Below are 19,963 nucleotides of genomic sequence, written 5' to 3'. Positions count from 1 at the left end.
CGAGGTTGGGGATCACAAGAGAGGGCCAGGCTGGCTCGAGTGTGTTCGTGGATGTCGTCCACGACCAGAGGGGGTGAGATAAGCAGCAGGATGCTTTGCGCACGCGAGCTCATGCATTGGCCAAGAGGGGCAGTTGTAGGAACGCACTGCAGAAGTCGTCGGAGAGAGTGGGAGAGGGGGCTCGCAGACCAACTTGATGTGGACGCCAAGGTACCTTGACTAGGGCAAGAGGAAGGGCTTGAGGTGGCCACGGGATGGGCATGGAGCTAAGTCGCCTCTCGGTTTTCCTGTAGAGAACTCCATAGTGCGCTTTTGGAAGGCATGATGACGCCTTTGGCATGCTCTAGCGCGACCACAAGTGCCCAGCAGCTGTAGGAGGATTAAACAAAGGGGGAGCATGGAATGCTCTGGAGGCTGGCCAGGAGAGAGGAAAAGTTGAGAGAGAGAGAGAGAGGAAATGGATATCCAAGGAGGTGCAAGTGGGGTTTCACGCCCTCAATCATGGATCTAACCATTCGGGTTGCTGCTGGAGAATCTATGAGTCTCACACAGGTTGTGGTAAAAGATTGAGGGCAAGGGGAATAGCTTTGGAGGTTAAAAGCGTAGTTTTTTTATTCTGCCAGAAGGTGTTTGATGGAGTTTTGGGCAAGCTAACTATTCCCTATTAGTGTGATATTTAACAGGATCAAATGTTGGGTAAAATGAGATGGATCACAAGGTTAGAGCTCATTTGAGCAAAGTTGAAAACCCTAGAAATCAACAGAATCAAGTTTTTGTAGGTCTAGCTGAGAAAATCATTTCCCCCAAATGCACAACTTGCCATAGAATCATTACTTTGGGACTAGATCAGTCCTGCAAAATTTGAGAGCAATTGTAGAAACTTAGCAATGTAAAGGTGCTCAAATTTGGTTCTGGACAAAGAGGGTTTTGGAATATTTTGTGGGACCAAATCTACGTGTATTCAGATAAAACTTGGCAAGATGATCAAATATACCATGTGTGACTTGCTAGAATTTTCTAGACATTATTTGAGAATATTTCCATAGGAAATATTTCAAAATCTTGTAATATGCAGAAAGGGTTTTGAGGGGTTTTGTCCAATATTTTAAACATGACCATGTGTTGAAATTCTTATATATGGAAAATATATGTCCACTGAGTCTTCCTAATTTTTCTCGAATATTTTCATTGGATAAAAATATTTATTGAGTATAAAAGATCATTTCTAGCCTGAGAAAAAGGTATTTAACTAAAATGTGAAAATAACTTCTAAAATAATAATTGTTGTTTTGGGAAGTCTTTTTGATAAATGAGCGAGATAAAATCTTTGGAGCAAACAATCTACCCTAATTTGAGGACTTGTAGTACAAACCTCAATTCAGGGGGGGTTGAAAACATAAATTAAAGAAAAGATTTTTTGGTCAAAATAATATTTAATAAAAAATAGTTTTAGGTCCTATACACATGGAAAGGTCATTTGGCAAAGAGTTGGAGCAAGAAGATGAGTTTTGAGGGAAGGGTTTTTTAATAAAACCCAGATAGGCAAACAAGCATATAACAATCAATGCAATCATCACATGCACGCAAAAGTATTAAATGTTTCCAAAGTTTATGAAAAACATATTGTGGCAATGTGGTACAAACACAGGGGTGTGACATAAATAAAGGTAGCAAGGTAAACTTATAAGTGAATAGACCCGGGGGTTGTAGTTTTCCCTAATGGCATCTCTCGCATAGTAGGCATACGATGGGTAAACCAATTACTATTGGGAATTGCTTGAAAAGAGCATAGTTATGTGATATTCATGGCAATGATCATGTATATATGGGAATCATGTCCATAAGCAAATAGGCCGACTCCTGCATGCACCTATTACTATTACTCCACCCATCGATCGCTATCCAGCATGCATCTAGAGTATTAGAACAAAGTAACTCTTGGAGAACAATGACATGATGTGGAAAAAGAGAACTCAATTAATATGAATTAACCCCATCATTTTATCCTTAGTTGCAACAATAGAAAGATGTGTTCTTGTCCCTTTGTGTCACTGGGATATAGAACTCCCTCAAATTGAGCCCACTGTAATGCACCCCTCTAAGTGAGGAAATATCAGTCTAGTTGGCCAAACATTTCAGTAGATCAGGGAACTCTATGAAGCTATAATAATCACGAAAATAAGAATCATAATAGAGTTCGGAGAAGAATCAAATTTTTATCATGAATAATATAAACTTAAATTCACAATTCATCGGATCCTAACAAATGTATCGCACAAAAGAATTACATCGGATAGATCAAAGCAAATATGTGATGATCATTGTATTGTTGATCAAGAGGGAGAGAGATAGACATCTAGGTACTAACTACAGACCCGTAGGTCTATGGTAAACTACTCACACATCACCATGGGAGTAGTAAGGTTGATGTAGAGGTCCTCCATGATTGATCACCCTCTGGCAGGACACTCGAAAAGGGCTCCATATGGGCACATGATAGAAGAGAGACTTGCGGCGGTGGAAAAGATGTTTCTAGTGACTCTCCTAGGGTTTTCGTATATTTGAGGATTTATAGAATGAAGAGGGGTGTCTCGAGGTGCTTAGGGGAAAACCACACACCAGGGTGCGACCACCCCCCTAGGCGCGCCCTGATGTGTGGTGGCCCCCTCGTGTAGCCTACGGCCTCCTCCCAAAGCTTCCAAATCTTCTTTTGGACAAGAAGAAATCGTAAAAAAGTTTCAAGGCAATTGGACTTTGTTTGGTATTGTAAACCTGAAAAGCCAAAAACAAGCACAAAACAACAACTGGCACTTGGCACTGGGTAAATAGGTTAGCGCTCAAATATAATATTAATTGGTATATAAATACCCTAAAAGCATACTAGAATGATAATATTATGTTACACCCTGTTTTCACTACACTTCTTCTGTAATTCAAAAATCTGAGTTTATTAAAACTTTTCCAAACTCAATGATGTGAGTGCCATGGTTGTCATTGTATGCTTGTATGCTTGATTGTGTGATATCAAAAACCATACATTTGATAACTTAATTATGCTCAAAACCCCTTTTCTTATTTCTGGTTAATTCAAAACCATGCTTTGTGTTGCACTACAAGTCTATGATGGCAAGAAGTGCTCATATCCAATGTTAGTGATTTGGTCCTAAAACTACTTTTATTCACCAAAACCATAAAATATTTATTTTAAGAATTATTTTCCTATTTTATTTGCATGTCCATTTGTGAGGCCACAAATGATATCCCTATATGGAAAAATACTTTTCTGTCTTAGAAAAATCTCACAAAATTTGGAGAAACTAAGAAGGACATATATTTTCCATACATGGGATTTTCAACCCCTATTTATATTATAAATATTTGAGTAAAACCCTGAAAACCTATTCTGCCTGTTTAGACCTTTTGAAATATTTACAAATGAAATATTCTCCATAAATTCCTAGAAAATTCCTGTGATCTCCCTAAGCCATATTTGGTGCCCATATAAAGTTTCAGCTTGATCCAAGGTGGTAAAGATCACCAAATAATTCCAAAACCCCTTGTGTCCAGTGTGAAGTCAGAGCAACTCTAAATAGCAAAGTTTATCCAATGGAGTTGAAACTTTGCAGGAGTGCCTAATACCTCAAATGAGGTCTCCATGCCAAAAATGGGATTTGTGGGACTTGATTTGCCCACAATTCATTTGGAAGGAACAAATCTGGTCATTTAGGGATGTTTTCACATTTACAAAGCTAAACTTGTCCAACGGAGCCCAAAATTGGTGTAGCCTCATGTTTTTGCACCAAACCTAGTCATGTTAAGTTGCATAGCCAGTGGTGTGGTGCAACCACCTCAAACCACATTCGAGCATCTTCTGACATTTGGGCAAAACCCCTCCTAACTCCAGCTAAACCCAATCCCTTTCTCTCAAACTCCTAGATTAGGTTGCTAACATCAGTGCCTAACTCCAGTCAAGTGGCCCCTCTCTGGTTCAAAGTAGAAAATCCAAAATCTCCAATTTGAGCTTCAGCCCAAGGCTGACAGCACCTGTTTCCCAATCCTCCTTTGACCAGTCATGCTCCCACGGGATTAAAACGGCTAGGCATCTCCAAGCCAGTTCCCAGGACATGCCAGACACGTCCAAGGCACCCCAGAGCGTGCCATCATGCCGTGGTATGCCAAAGTTGCGCTCTCGGCGCGCTACAGAGAGCAACCGAGGTGGGGGCGACTCCCTCGACCAGTTCTAGCCTCCCCGCGGTGTCTCTCCTCTCCCCTGACATCTCCTCTGTATCAGGCAGCCCCGAGGGCCCCTCCTTTCCCACGCTAAGAGGCGGCGCGACGCGTGCCCGCGTGCACCAGAAGCACCAAAGGAGCGCGGCCACGAATGCGCGCCACTCCTCTCTCCCCCTCTCTTGCAGTGAGTCCTGGAGGTCCAAAACCACGTCCTGAGACCGTGGTTTCGACCCCAGCCTCTCTGTGCACCCCCGTGCACGCCATGGTGGATCACCGTCACAGGCCTATTTATAGCCTCTCCCCTCGCTTTAGAACCCCTCACTCCACTTCACCGAGACCTCAATCACCTACCTAGCCACCCCCATTGAGAAAGCAGAGCCCTGGTGCTCGAAATCGACCGAGTCCCCTCCGCCTGGGAGCTCTAGTTGATCTCTGGCTACACATCGGTTCTCGCATCCCTTTGTCCACCTACGCACTCCCTGTAACCGCAGGAAGCTTTCCCCTCTCTTTCCCGAGAAAATTCGTGTCCGTAGCCACCACCTCCACCGTCACCCGAAACCTCTCCGTCGCGGCCACCTCGTCGCCGGTGAACCAGAGCCCCCCGTCATCGACTTGACCACCAGCAAGTAGGCGACGACGACCCGGACCCATTCATGCCGTTTTTAGGGCCTGAGGGCGTCGGTAGCCACACCGGCGTGCTCCTCCTCCTCTCTGTCCAGAGGTAGGAGACGACCCTGACAGGTGAGCCCCACCTGCCGGTGGCCCATCTCTCTCTCCCTTGCTGCCCGCAGCCACTAACCGCACGGGCCCGCGCGTCAGGTTCAAACATGATGGCAGGCGCGCTTGGGCAGGCTGGTTGGCTCGCCACTGGGCTGGCCCAGTCCAAGGCCGGGTTTGTTGCCCTTTTTATTTTTATTTAAAACCTGATTTAAATGGTTTTTATAAAAAGATTAACCAGTGAAAATTTATGATTCTTGCACTGTTATTTTTCTAAAAATGAGGAGTATTTAATGGAACTGTTAGGCAAACTTTTAGAACAACTTATCTATTTTATAATAATTAAAAGCCTAATTTGGAATAGTTTTGCTTCTGTTAGATTGATTTTGAAAATATTCTTTCACTAAAACCAGAGACAAAAAAATTAAAATAACAATATGGATTTATGAGAATTAAACAACATTTCTAAAAGTGACTTTGTGATCTGTTTTGGTGTGAGCTACTTATTGCCTTTTATTTAAAATGACGATAGAAAACCCGTGTGACGAAGGAGTTGGACTTGAAGACCCCGAAGACCCTGGATACTTAGCTAACCAAGGCAAACAACCCTTTGACCATGTTTGAGCATATGTTATATTGCATGCTAGTGTAGCAAATATTTCCGTTGCATATGATCATAAGTATCGGTAAATCATTGAAGTGATGTTACCGATGGCTCCTCCGAAGCACTTGGATTTTGAGCATGATCCTACCACCTATGAGGGCCACGCTAATATTATATTGACAAGTAGAGCTAAGCATAGTAGCATGAGCATGATGATGGTATGAAATCAAAGGTTTATGAAAACCCCGTCGGGTGCCACTAATGCCCGAGGGAGATGATGAGTTAGGTGTCCACTTTTTGTGAAGTGGTGCACCGGGTATATTGGTGTCTGTGGTTTCGGAAATGGGAATAGATTTATGCTGTGTCGACCGTCCCTACCTTACATGTACGACCACATTACCCCTTTATGGGACGGGGCTTTGTTTATTACTCTGGTCGGTGCTAGCAAAGAGCCACGTTACTTGTGGGGCGAGTGATGTGTGGTCACTCTCGTGATGTAGTCGTGATTGAGTGGGCCAACTCTCGTGGGATGGGTACCAATCGAGTGGACCTCTTTGTCTAGTATCGTCAGGGGAAAGGCGTTGATTGGGTATGTTATATACCGTGAGTCGTGGATGACATGGAAGTTTCCCGGATCTCGTGGGTCCAGTGTACTACCTGTGCAGAGTGTAAAACTATTCCAATACCTGTGTCCACGGTCAAGGACAGTTGGGTGGTGTTGCTTAAACTACGTCCAGTCGTTTCTGCATAAACCAAGTGTGTGTGAGTATGTGGTAAATGGTGTTAATATAAAATAGTTCATATGACCAAGTTTGGTGACTTGGCATATCGGGTGAACCCGAAGTGTTCAGCCCTTGACAGATATGTTGATATATGTAACCTGTTCTTCTCATCAACATCTAGCTTATGTTGCATATCCAAGAAGAAGTTCATTTATAGTTAAGACGCTATACACCAAAGCTGCATATTACTTGTTATACTACCAATTGCATTGTTCATATCATGGGTTGTTTGCGAGTACATTCAAAAGTACTCATTGGCTTGCCACTGGTTATATTATTGACCAGACATGGAAGGACCGGAGTTTGGATAAGAGTATGCCTTCGGAGACGGCCCTGCAAACTAGGACGCTTCCCAGTCAGAATGCATGTTGGTGTAGGCTGATGGCATGGGCACCCGCTTAGCCCTAAGATTTCCACTACAAGATGTATCAGTGTGATTTGGCCTTATGGGCCCTACCTCGTGAACTTGACCATTCGGTCATGTGATGTAATAATTTGGTACTTGGATGTAAGACTCTTAATATTCAGTATCTGTGTGTTCGGTGAGCATTGGTCTCTGGGCTCACTGAGCACGTTCATTCGGCGATCTTGACTCGTAAGTTACGGTCCCCACAGAGCTGGTATCAGAGCCATCCTGACTATAGGAAGCCTTAGGTAGCATGGACAATAGCCGAGACGATTAGTGCACCTAGCCTTTACACTTGAGAATTTATGCACCCACCAAAAGTTTCTAACCCTCTCTCCTAGATCTTTGTAGATGGCCATCGTACCTAAGATGCTTATGGAGACAGGCTTTCCCTACTTTTGGGAGATAGCCTCGAGAAGTGTCAAGTACGCCGCACGCCCATCTTCCTCTACAACGAGCACTGGGTCAACGCCGATACCAAGGAATATCATGTGGATGTGACAGTGAAGGCTAATGACTCCCCAACTAGTTGGTTCTTTGAAGGACCATAGATGGAGGATCTGATGTTGGCAGTGGAGACAACAGCACCAGAGGCGCTCGTGCGTCTCCGTGACATCCTTCCCGAGATGGCTAACGAGCCAGCTACTCGTCACCTACCTTATATTAAGGACGTAATTGACGGGAGTTGGACACTCAACCCATCTTCAGAGGTGTGGGACCCCGACTTACGAGTCGAGATCGCCGAATGAACGTGCTCAGTGATCCCAGAGATCAATGATCACCGAACACACAGATACCGAATAAAAGAATCTTACATCCAAGTACCGAATTATTACATCACATGACCGAATGGTCAAGTTCACAAAGTAGGGCGTAAGGCCAAATCATATTGATACAACTAATAGCGAAAATCATAGGGGCTAAGTGGGTGCCCATGCCATCAAGCCTACACCGACAGGCATTCTGACTCGGAAGCGTCCTAGTTCGCAGGGGCGTCTCCCAGGACGTACTCATCTCCAAACTCCAGTCCTTCCATGTCTGGTTAATAATATAACCAGTGGCAAGCCAATGAGTACTTTTGAATGTACTCGCAAACAGCCCATGATATGAACAATCAAAGGGAAGGATAACAATAACATGCATCTGGGGTGGAATTCATTGTGGTGGAATAATCATGAATATGCATCAAGTTAAAGAATTACTTTTGAAGAACAGGTTACGGATATCAATATATCTGTCGAGGGCTGAACCATCCGGGTTCACCCTATATGCCAAGTCACTGAACTTGGTCATATCACTTCTTCCATAACAACTCCATGTAACACATTCACACACACACACATAATTGGTTTATGCGGAAACAACTGGATGTAGTTTAAGCAGGATTACCCAACTGTCCTTGACCGTGGACATGGCTATTCGAATAGTTTTACACTCTGCAGAGGTAGTACGCTGGACCCAGGAGATCCGGGAAACTTTCGTGGCATCCACGACCCTCGGTTAATAACATACCCGAGGTAAGTACCCGATCAATGCCTTTCCCCTGACGATACTAGACAAAGAGGTCCACTCGATTGGTACCCAGCCCATATGTTATACGTCTTACGATCATCGACTCTGGACAATATCAACCATGTGGGGACCAACGGTGTTCCTCGAACTCATAAAAATGGCATAGTCGCCCTACCTGGCACGACCCCATCACGAGAGTGACCACATATCACTCCCGCCACTAGTAATATGGCTCTTTGCTAGCACCGACCAGAGTAATCAACACAGCCACGTCCCATGCAGGGGTAACGTGGTCGTACATGTAAGGTTGGGACGGTCGACACATCATAAATCTATTCCCATTTCCGAAACCATACTCACACAAATACCCGGTGCACCACTTCACCAAAAGTGGACACCTAACTCATCATCACCCTCGGGCATTAGCGGCACCCGATGGGGTTTTCATAAGACTTTGATTTATACCAACAACATGCTCATGCTACTATTACTCTAGCTTTACTTGTCAACATGATACTAGCATGACCCTCATAGGTGGTAGGATCAAGCTTTATGCATGTGCTCCGGAGGAGCCATCGGTAACATCACATCAATGATTTACCGGCACTTATGGTCGTATATAACAGAAATATTTGTTATCTTAACATGCAATATAACATATGCTCAGTCATGGTCAAAGGGCTGCTTGCCTTGGTCAGCTAGGTATCCGCGGTCTTCGAGGTCTTCCGCTCCGATTGCCTCGTCACACGGATTTTCTATCATCGTCAAAAGAATAAATAAGAAATAGCTCACTCAAAAACAGACCACAAAGTCATTTTAAAAATGTTCTTTATTACTGATAAATCTATGTTGTTATTTTGAAAAATATTTGCCTCTGATTTCAATGAAGGATCATTTTTAAAATCAACCAAACAGAAGCAAAACTATTCCAATTTAGTCCTTTTTATTATTGTAAAACAGAATAGTGGTTGAAGAATTCATCCAATGTTCTCATTAAATACTACATATTTTCAAAAGAATATCAGTGGAAATATTATATTTTTACAGTGGTTAAATATTTTTATAAAAATCTTTGAAATCAGATTTTAAAAACAAAAGAAAAAAGGGCTAAGTTCCTGGCATGGCTCATCCTAGAACTGGGCCGTTCCAAGGCCAGCCGACAGCCTGCCCAGGCGCGCGCGCTGTCAGGTTTGAACCTGACGTGCGGGGCCCTGCGGTTAGAGGCTACAGGCAGCAAGGGGGAGAGAGCTAGGCCTCTGACACGTGGGCACACCTGTCGGGGTCGTCTCCTACCTCTGGCCAGAGAGGAGGAGGAGCACGCCGGCAAGGCTGCCGACATTCTCAAGACCCAACGAGGATAAAAATGGGTTCGGCTCGTCGCCGTCTACCTGCTGGTGGTCGGAACAACTACGTAGAGGCACGGGTTCGCCGGCGACGAGGAGGCCGCGGCGAAGGAGTTTTGGGAGGTGGTCGAGAGGGTAGCTAGAGGCACGAAAATGCTTGGGAAAGTTGGGGGAAAGCTTCCTGAGGTCGAGGGGATCAGTTTGGTGGGTCGAGGGACGCAGGAGCCGTTGTGTAGACGGAGATCGACAAGAGCTCCGAGGCGGAGGGGCCTCGGTCGATCTCGAGCACCGTGGCTCTGCTGGCTTGCTGGGGTGGCTAGGGAGATGCTAGTGATCGTGGCGAAGCTGTCTGCGGGTTGTAGGAGCGAGGGGGAGGGCTATAAATAGGCCCGCGGCGGTGAGCCGATTCGGGAGCGCCGGTGACTCACCATGGCGTGCATGGGGGTGCAGAGAGGGGCTGGGGTCGAAACCGCGGTCTCAGGACATGTTTCTGGACTGCCAGAACCATCTGCAACAGAGGGAGAGAGAGAGGAGTCAAGCATCAGTGGTCGCGCAACCTTGGCCGGTTCTGGTGCGCGCGAGCATGCGTTGCATGAGCTCTAGCGCGGGAGAGGAGGGGCCCTGATGGTCGCTCGATGCAGAGGGGTTGTCGGGGAAGAGGTTGGACACCTCGAGGGAGGCTGGAACTGGCCGAGGGCGTCACCCCCATCTCGGTGGCTTCTTGTTGCACGCCCAGAGCACAGTTTTGGCATGCCACGGCATGCTGGTGCGCTTTGAGACACTTTGTACATGTCTAGCATGTCCTGGCACTGGGTGGGAGTGAGTCAAGCCGTTGGGGTCCCACGGGAGCTTCGGCTGGTCAAGGGAGACAAGGAATACTAGTGCTGTCAGCTTTGAACTGAAGCTTAGATTGGTCTTTTTGGCATTTCCACTTTGAACCAGCGAGGGGCCAGTTGACTAGGTTTGGGCATTGATACTGGCCACCTAATCTAAGAGTTTGGAGCAAAGGGGTTGGGTTTAACTATGGGTTAAAGGGGCTTTTACCCATCTTTTAGAAGGTTCTCGACGGTGGTTTGGGGTAGTTTCACCCCACCATGGTGCTGCAACTTAAGAGGTTTGGGTTTGGTGCTAAAACATGGGTTTTCACCAAGTTTGAGCTCCATTGGACAAGTCTAGCTTTGTAAATTTGAAAACACCACCATTTGACCAGATCTGTCCCTTCCAAAGAGAGTGTGGGCAAACTAAGTCCCAGAAATCCCATTTTTGGTGTGGAACCCTCATTTGAGGTATTAGGCACTCGTGCAACGTTCCACATCATTGGACAAGCTTTGCTATGTAGAGTTTCTCTAACTCCAATCTAGACACAAGGGGTTTTAAGGTTACTCGGGGTCCTTAATCACCTTGGATCAAGGTGAAACTTTATGTGGACACCAAATATGGCTTAGGGATACCACTGGAATTTTTTAGGATTTTCTTGAGAATATTTCCTTTGGAAATATTTCAAAAGGTCCAAACAAACAGAAATGGTTTTCAAGGTTTTACTGAAATAATTATAATATAAATAGGGGTTTAAAACCTTATGCATGGAAAATATATGTCCTTCTGATCATCTCCAAATTTAATCAGATTTTTCTAATGCAGAAAAGTATTTTTCCATGTAGGAATACCATTTCGGGTCTCAAAAATGGACATGCCATTAAATTAGGAAAATAATTCACAAAATAATTATTCTGTGGTTTTGGAGCACTGAAATATATCTAAAATCAGATCACCAACTTTGGGTAGGAACACTCCTTGCCATCAAAGGCATGTAGTGCAACTCAAAGTAGGTTTTTTTTACCTTGATGAGAAACAAGTAAAAGGTTTTGGAAATAATCCAATGTTGTGAAATGGGGTTTTATCGTCACATGATCAAATACACAAGCATCCAATGACAATCATGGCACGCACGTCATTAGTTTGAAAAAGTTCTAGCAAGCTCAGATTTTTGCATTACACAGAAAGTGGTAGTGAAAACAGGGTGTGACTGACCTATCCCCCTTACAAGAATCTCGTCCGCGAGATTCCTAAGCTAGGTGCTAAAAAGGTCGAGAAACTCAGATCGGAGATAGTCTTCATGATCCCATGTTGCTTCGGCTTCGGTGTGATTGCTCCACTGAACCTTGAAATACTTGATGGTGCGGCTTCTGGTGCAACGCTCAGCTTCATCCAGAATGCGGATCGACTTCCCGCGGTAGGTGAGGTCTAGCTGAAAGTCGATGGCATGATGGTCAATGTCCTTGTAAGGATCCGAACGGTTTGGCGCTTGAATACACTTCGGTGTTGTGACACGTGAAAGACTTTGTGCACACTCGAAAGTTCCCGAGGTAGCTCCAACTGATAAGCAACATCTCGACGCCTTGCCGTGATCTTAAAAGGTCCAATGAACCTTGGAGCGTGTTTCCCTTCAACATGGAAACGGTTGGTTCCCTTGAGAGGGATGACACGGAGGTACACCTGGTCTTCAAGGTTAAACTCCAATTCCCTGCGGTAAGAATCCGCATAGCTCTCTTGGCGCGACTTAGCTGCCTTTAGGTTTTCTCGGACAAGTTGCACCTTCTCTTCTGCCTTGTGCAAAACTTCTAGCCCGAAAATCAGCCCTTCACCGGTTTCGGACCAATTGAGCGGGGTGAGGCACTTTCGTCCGTACAAAACTTCAAATGGGGCCATCTAGAGACTGGACTGGTAGCTGTTGTTGTATGAAAACTCAGCGAACGGCAGACAGTCTTCCCATTTGGCACCATGTGCCAAGACGCAAGCGCGGAGCATATCTTCGAGTATCTGATTTACTATTTCCGTTTGTCCGCCCATTTGTGGGTGGAAAGAGAGCTTGGTTCCTAGGGCTTCTTGGAACTCCTTCCAAAATCTTGAGGTGAACTGCGTGCCTCGGTCAGATACAATCTCCTTGGGAACCCCGTGAAGGCTTACAACACGCTCAATATAGAGACTAGCCAACTTTTTCCCATCATAAGTGGTGTTGACTGGAATGAAATGGGCCACCTGCTATACCTTGGTAAGCCGGTAACAAAGTCCGTACCTATCTTGTCCCACTTCCATTCTAGCACCTGGAGAGGTTGTAGCAATCCAGCGGGTCGCTGATGCCCAGCCATGACTCGCTGGCGCACGTCGCACTTGGCAACATAAAACGCTATTTCCTTCTTCAAGCCATGGCACCAGAATCTTTCTCGGAGATCTTCATACATCTTGGTACCACCGGGGTGAATAGAGTAGGGTGTATCATGAGCTTCATGTAGGATCAAATCCTTGAGTTCAGCCTTGTTGGGTACGCATAAACGTTTCCCAAACCACACTACTCCTTGTTCATCCACCGAGAATCCTGGGGCCTTGCCTTCTTGAATCTTCTTCTTGATGCCTTCAATGCTCTTATGACCCTTCTGGGACTCCTTGATATCATCAACCAATGTTGGTTTGACTTCGAGGTTAGCTAGGAATCCTAATTCTACTAGCTCCAATCCGAAGTTCTCCAATTCTTCATACAAGGTAGGTTGCCTTTCCTTGAGCATGACGTTCAAGGTGCTGGTCTTCCGGCTTAAGGCATCAGCCACTACATTGGCCTTACTGGGGTGATATTAAATGCTGAGGTCGTAGTCTTTGATTAACTCCAACCATCTTCGTTGCCTCATATTCAATTCCCTTTCGGTGAAGATATACTTCAGACTTTTGTGGTCAGTGTATATTTCACATCGTTTCCCCAGAAGGTAGTGTCGCAATGTCTTCAGGGCATGCATTACTGCCGCCAATTCGAGATCATGGGTGGCATAATTCTCCTCATGCGGGCACAGTTGTCATGACAGATACGCCAAACCTCTGCCATCCTGCATTAGAACCCCACCGAGCCCGATTCTGGAGGCATCACAATATATCAGAAACTCCTTGCTGATATCTGGAGTGGCCAATACCGGGGAGGTAGTTAATCTCTTTTTCAATTCTTGGAAGATTGCTTCACACTCCGGCGTCCATTCGAACTTCTTGCCTTTCTTCAACAGCTGAGTCATGGGTCGAGCAATGCAGGAGAACCCTTCTACAAACTTGCGGTAATATCCCACGAGTCCGAAAAAGCTTCTGACTTCCTTCACATCAATTGGCGACTCCCAGTTGGTTACTGTAGTAATCTTGGAGGGATCAACCGCCAATCCACTTGTTGTCATGGTATGACCGAAGAATCCAACTTCGTTCAGCCAGAATTAGCACTTGCTGAATTTGGCATAAAGTTGGTGCTCTCGAAGCACTTCCAACACTAACCTCAAGTGTTGCTCATGCTCTTCTTCGGACTTGGAAAATATTAATATGTTATCAGTGAATACGATGACAAACTTGTCCAGGTATTCCATGAAGACCTCGTTCATGAGGTACAGGAAGTAAGCTGGGGCATTAGTCAACCCGAGAGACATGACAGTGCATTCGTATAGACCGTATCGGGTCACGAACGCAGTCTTGGGTATGTCCTAAGGTCGAATCTTCAGTTGGTAATATCCAGACCGGAGATCGATCTTGGAAAATACCTTAGCTCCATTTAGCTGATCAAACAAGTCTTCAATCTTGGGGACTGGATACTTGTTCTTGATCATGACCTCACTGAGAGAACAGTAATCGACGTAGAGTCTGATAGTCCCATCCTTCTTGGACACGAACAGAACAGGCGATCCCCAAGGTGACGCACTCGGACGAATAAACCCTTTCCTAAGTTGCTCATCCAGCTGTTTCTTCAGCTCTGCTAGCTCTTCGGATCCCATCCTGTAAGGCTTCTTATAGATAGGCCTTGATTCGGGCATGAGATCAATCATGAACTCGATGTCTCGGTCAGGAGTCATTCCTGGTAGCTCGTGAGGAAAGACGTCCGGGTACTCACACACTATTGGCACTCGATTGAGTTCTACCTCTGACAGGCTGTTGACCCGTGGTACTCGAGCAGGTACTGGCTCAAAGACATACTTTACTTTGACCCTTGGTCGCTTTGTTGGAAATATGCCCTAGAGGCAATAATAAATTAGTTATTATTATATTTACTTGTTCATAATAATCGTTTATTATCCATGCTAGAATTGTATTGATTGGAAACTCAAATACATGTGTGGATACATAGACAACACACTGTCCCTAGTGAGCCTCTAGTTGACTAGTACGTTGATCAAAGATGGTCAAGGTTTCCTGGCCATAGGCAAGTGTTGTCACTTGATAATGGGATCACATCATTAGGAAAATCATGTGATGGACAAGACCCAAATTATATACGTAGCATATTGATCGTGTCATTTTATTGCTATTGTTATCTGCATGTCAAGTATTTGTTCCTATGACCATGAGATCATATAACTCACTGGCACCGGACGAATACCTTGTGTGCATCAAACGTCACAACGTAACTGGGAGACTATAAAGGTGTTCTACATGTATCTCTGAAGGTGTCCGTTGAGTTAGTATGGATCAAGACTGGTATTTGTCACTCCGTGTGACGGAGAGGTATCTCGGGGCCTACTCGGTAATACAACATCACACACAAACTTTGCAAGCAATGTGACTAAGTGTAAGTCACGGGATCTTGTATTACGGAACGAGTAAAGAGACTTGCCAGTAATGAGATTGAAATAGGTATGCGGATACCGACGATCAAATCTCTGGCAAGTAACATACTGAAGGACAAAGGAATCACATACGGGATTAATGAATTCTTGACACTGAGGTTCAGCCGATAAGATCTTCGAAGAATATGTAGGAACCAATATGGGCATCTAGGTCCCGCTATTGGATATTGACCGATAAGTACCTCGGGGCATGTCTACATAGTTCTCGAACCCGCAGGGTCTGCACACTTAAGGTTCGATGATGTTTCAATATAGTTGAGTTATAGGTGTTGGTAACCGAAAGTTGTTCGTAGTCCCGGATGAGATCCAAGACATTACGAGGAGCTCCGGAATGGTCCGGAGGTAAATATTAATATAAAGGAAGTCATGTTTTGGTCACTAGAAAAGTTCCGGGCTCATCGATAGTGTACCGGGAGTGCCGGCAGGGGTGCCGGGGACCATCGGGAGGGGTGTCACACCCCAAGGGGTCTCATGGGCTATGGGAAGAGATAAACCAGCCCCTAGTGGTCTGTATAATGTTCCCACTAAGGCCCATAAGGTTTGAGAAGGAAAAAACACAAGGTGGAAAGAGTTTCCAAGTGGGAAGGTGGAATCCTACTCCAAGTAGGATTGGAGTACGACTCCTCCACCTCCAATTTCGGCCAAACCTTGAGGTTTTGAGGGTGCCTCCTCCCCTCCCTCCCTCCTATATATAGTGGTGATTTACGGCTCATTTGAGACAACTTTTTTCCACGTGCAACTCAGATCTAGACACCATAGATCTGCGTCTAAATCGTATTTCTGTGAAGCTCGGGCGGAGCCCTGCAGGGTTAGATCGTCACCATCACCGGAGCGTCGTCACGTTGCCGGAGAACTCTTCTACCTATCCGCCCCCTCTTGTTGGATCAAGAAGGTGGAGATCGTCATCGAGCTGTACGTGTGCTGAACGCGGAGGTGCCTTCCGTTCGGCACTAGATAGGAACGGATCATGAGACAGATTGCGAGATGGTTCATGGGACGAATCGCGGGACGGATCGTGGGATGGATCGCAGGACGATTCGTGGGACGGTTCGTGGGGCGGTTTGAGGGACGTGAAGACGTTCCATTACATCAACCGTGTTTCTTAACGCTTCCTGTTGTGTGATCTACAAGGGTACATAGATCCAAATCTCCTCTCGTAGATGGACATTACCATGATAGGTCTTCGTGTGCGTAGGAAAAATTTTGTTTCCCGTGCAATGTTCCGCAACAGTGGCATCATGAGCTAGGTTCATGCGTAGATGTTATCACGAGTAGAACACAAAGGGTTTTGTGGACGGTGATGTTCAATTTTCTACCCTCCTTAGTCTTTTCTTGATTCGGCGGTATTGTTGGATTGAAGCGGCCCAGACTGACATTATTTGTATGCTTACGAAAGACTGGTTTCATCGATTGACATGCAACCTCGTTGCATAAAGATGACTGGTGGGTGTCAGTTTCTTCAACTTTAGTTGAATTGGTTTTGACCGAGGCGGTCCTTGGAGAGGTTAAATAGCAATTTGCACATCTCTGTTGTGGTTTTTGCGTAAGTAAGATGCGATCATACTAAATACCCATAGCAGCCACGTAAAACATGCAACAACAAATTAGACGACGTCTAACTTGTTTTTGCAGGGTATGCTTGTGATATGATATGGCCAATGACGTGATGTGATATATTGGATGTATGAGATGATCATGTTGTAATAGTTAATATCGATTTGCACGTCGATGGTACGGCAACCGGCAGGAGCCATAGGGTTGTCTTCAAACTAACTTTTGTGTTTGCAGATGCGTTTACTATATTGCTAGGATGTAGCTTTAGTAGTAATAGCATAAGTAGCATGACAACCTCGATGGCGACACGCTGATGGAGATCATGATGATGGAGATCATGGTGTGGCGCCGAATACAAGAAGATCGTGTCGATGCTTTGGTGATAGAGATCAAGAAGCACAAGATGATGGCCATATCATGTCACTTATGAATTGCATGTGATGTTAATCCTTTTATGCACCTTATTTTTCTTAGAACGACGGTAGCATTATGAGGTGATCTCTCACTAAAATTTCAAGACGAAATTGTGTTCTCCCTGACTGTGCACCGTTGCGACAGTTCTTTGTTTCGAGACACCACGTGATGATTGGGTGTGATAGACTCAACGTTCACATACAACATGTGCAAAACAGTTGCACACGCGGAACACTCGGGTTAAACTTGACAAGCCTAGAATGCGTAGACATGGCCTCGGAGCACAAGAGACCGAAACGTCGAGCATGAATCGTATAGTTGATATGATTAGCATAGAGATGCTTACCACTGAAACTATTCTCAACTCACGTGATGATCGGAATTGAGTTAGTGGATTTGGATCATGTACCACTCAAATGACTAGAGAGATGTACTTTTTGAGTGGGAGTTTATTAAGTAATTTGATTAGTTAAACTCTAATTATCATGAACATAGTCAAAAGTTCTTTGCGAATTATGATGTAGCTTGCGCTATAGCTCTACTATTTTTATATGATCCTAGAGAAAATTTAGTTGAAAGTTCATAGTAGCAACTTTACGGACTAAGTCCGTAAAACTGAGGATTGTCCTCATTGCTGCGCAGAAGGCTTATGTCCTTAATGCACCACTCGGTGTGCTGCACCTCGAGCATCGTCTGTGGATGTTGCGAACATCTGACATACACGTTTTGATGACTACGTGATAGTTTAGTGCGTGATACTTAATGGCTTAGAAGCAAGGCGCCGAAGACGTTTTTAAACGTCAGGGAATATAAGAGATGTTCTAGGAGATGAAATTGAGATTTCATGCTCGTTCCCTTGTTGAGAGGTGTGAGACCTCGGACAAGATTCTTTGTCCAAAAAGTAGAGGAGAAAAACTCAAATTATTGAGCATGTTCTCCAATTGTCTGGGTACAACAATCGCTTGAATCAAGTGGGAGTTAATCTTCCAGATGAGATAGTGATGGTTCTCCAAAGTCACTGCCACCAAGCTGCTAGAGCTTCGTGATGAACTATAAACATATCAATGATAGATATGATGATCCTCGAGCGATTCGCAATGTTTGACACTGCAAGAGTAGAAATCAAGAAGGAGCATCAATTGTTGATGGTTAGTAAAACCACTAGTTTCAAGAAAGGCAAGGGCTAGAAGGGATACTTCATGAAACGGCAAACCAGTTGTTGCTCTAATGAAGAAACCCAGGATTGAACCCAAACCCGAGACTAAGTGCTTCTGTTATGAGGGGAACGGTCACTGAGGAGGAGCTACCCTAGATGCTTGGTAGATAAAAAGGTTGGCAAAGTCGACAGAAGTATATTTGATATACATGATATTGATTTGTACTTTACTAGTACTCCTAGTAGCACGAGGGTATTGGATACCGGTTCGGTTGCTAAGTGATTAGTAACTCAAAATGAAATCTACGGTATAAACGGAGACTTGCTAAAGGCGAGGTGACGATAAGTGTTGGAAGTGTTTCCAAGGTTGATGTGATCAAACATTGGACGCTTCCTCTATCATCGGGATTGGTGGTAAAACCTAAATAATTGTTATTTGGTCTTTGCATTGAGCATGAACATGATTGGATCATGTTTATTGCAGTACGATTATTCATTCAAAGAGAATAATAGTTGTTCTATTTGCTTGAATAATTACCCTTCAATGGTTTATAGAATCTCGATCGTAGTGCTACACATGTTCATAATATTGGTGCCAAAAGATACAAAGTAATAATGATAGTACCACTTACTTGTGCCACTTCCACTTGAGTCATGTTGGTATAAATGCATGAAGAAGCTCCATAGAGATGGATCGTTTGGACTCACTTGATTTTGAATCACTTGAGACATGCAAATCATGCCACATGAAACAAGAGAGTAACTTGTTGGGAGTAATACATTTTTATGTGTGCCGTCCAATGAGTGCTAAGGCACGCAGTGGATATCGTTATGTTCTTACTTCACTCACGATTTGAGTAGATACACGACTATTTACTTGATGAATCACAAGTCTGAAATATAGACAAGTTCAAAGCTATTTTAGAGTGAAGATCGTCGTGACAAGAGGATAAACTGTCTACGATGTGATCATAGAGATGAATATCTGAGTTGCGAGTTTTAGTACTCAGTTAAGACAATGTGGAAATTGTTCCGCAATACATGCCACCTAGAACACCATAGTGTGATGGTGTGTCTGAACGTCATAGCCATGCCATATTTTGATATGTTGCATACTATGATGTCTCTTATTGAATTGCCACTATCGTTTATGGGTTATGCATTAGAGACAACCGCATTCACTTGAAATAGGGTACCGCGTATTTCCATTGAGATGACACAATATACACTATGGTTTGGAGAAACCTCAGCTGTCGTTTCTTGAAAGTTTGGGGCTGCGACGCTTATGTGAAAAAGTTTCAGTCTGATAAGCTCGAACCCAAAGCGGATAAATGCATCTTCATAGGATATCCAAAACAATTGGATACATGTCCTATCTCAGATCCGGAAACAAAGTGTTTGTTTCTAGAAATGGTTCCTTTCTCGAGGAAAGGTTTCTCTCAAAAGAATTGAGTGGGAGGGTGGTGGAACTTGATGAGCTAGTGAACCGTCACTTCAACCAGTGTGTAGCAGGGCGGAGGAATTGTTGGAATTATGCCCTAGAGGCAATAATAAATGTATAGTTATTATTATAATTCCTGTATCAAGATAATAGTTTATTATC

The sequence above is a fragment of the Hordeum vulgare genome, chromosome 4H (assembly GCF_904849725.1).
Source record: "Hordeum vulgare subsp. vulgare chromosome 4H, MorexV3_pseudomolecules_assembly, whole genome shotgun sequence".
NCBI classification, from domain to species: domain Eukaryota; kingdom Viridiplantae; phylum Streptophyta; class Magnoliopsida; order Poales; family Poaceae; genus Hordeum; species Hordeum vulgare.
This window is presented reverse-complemented; position numbering follows the sequence as displayed.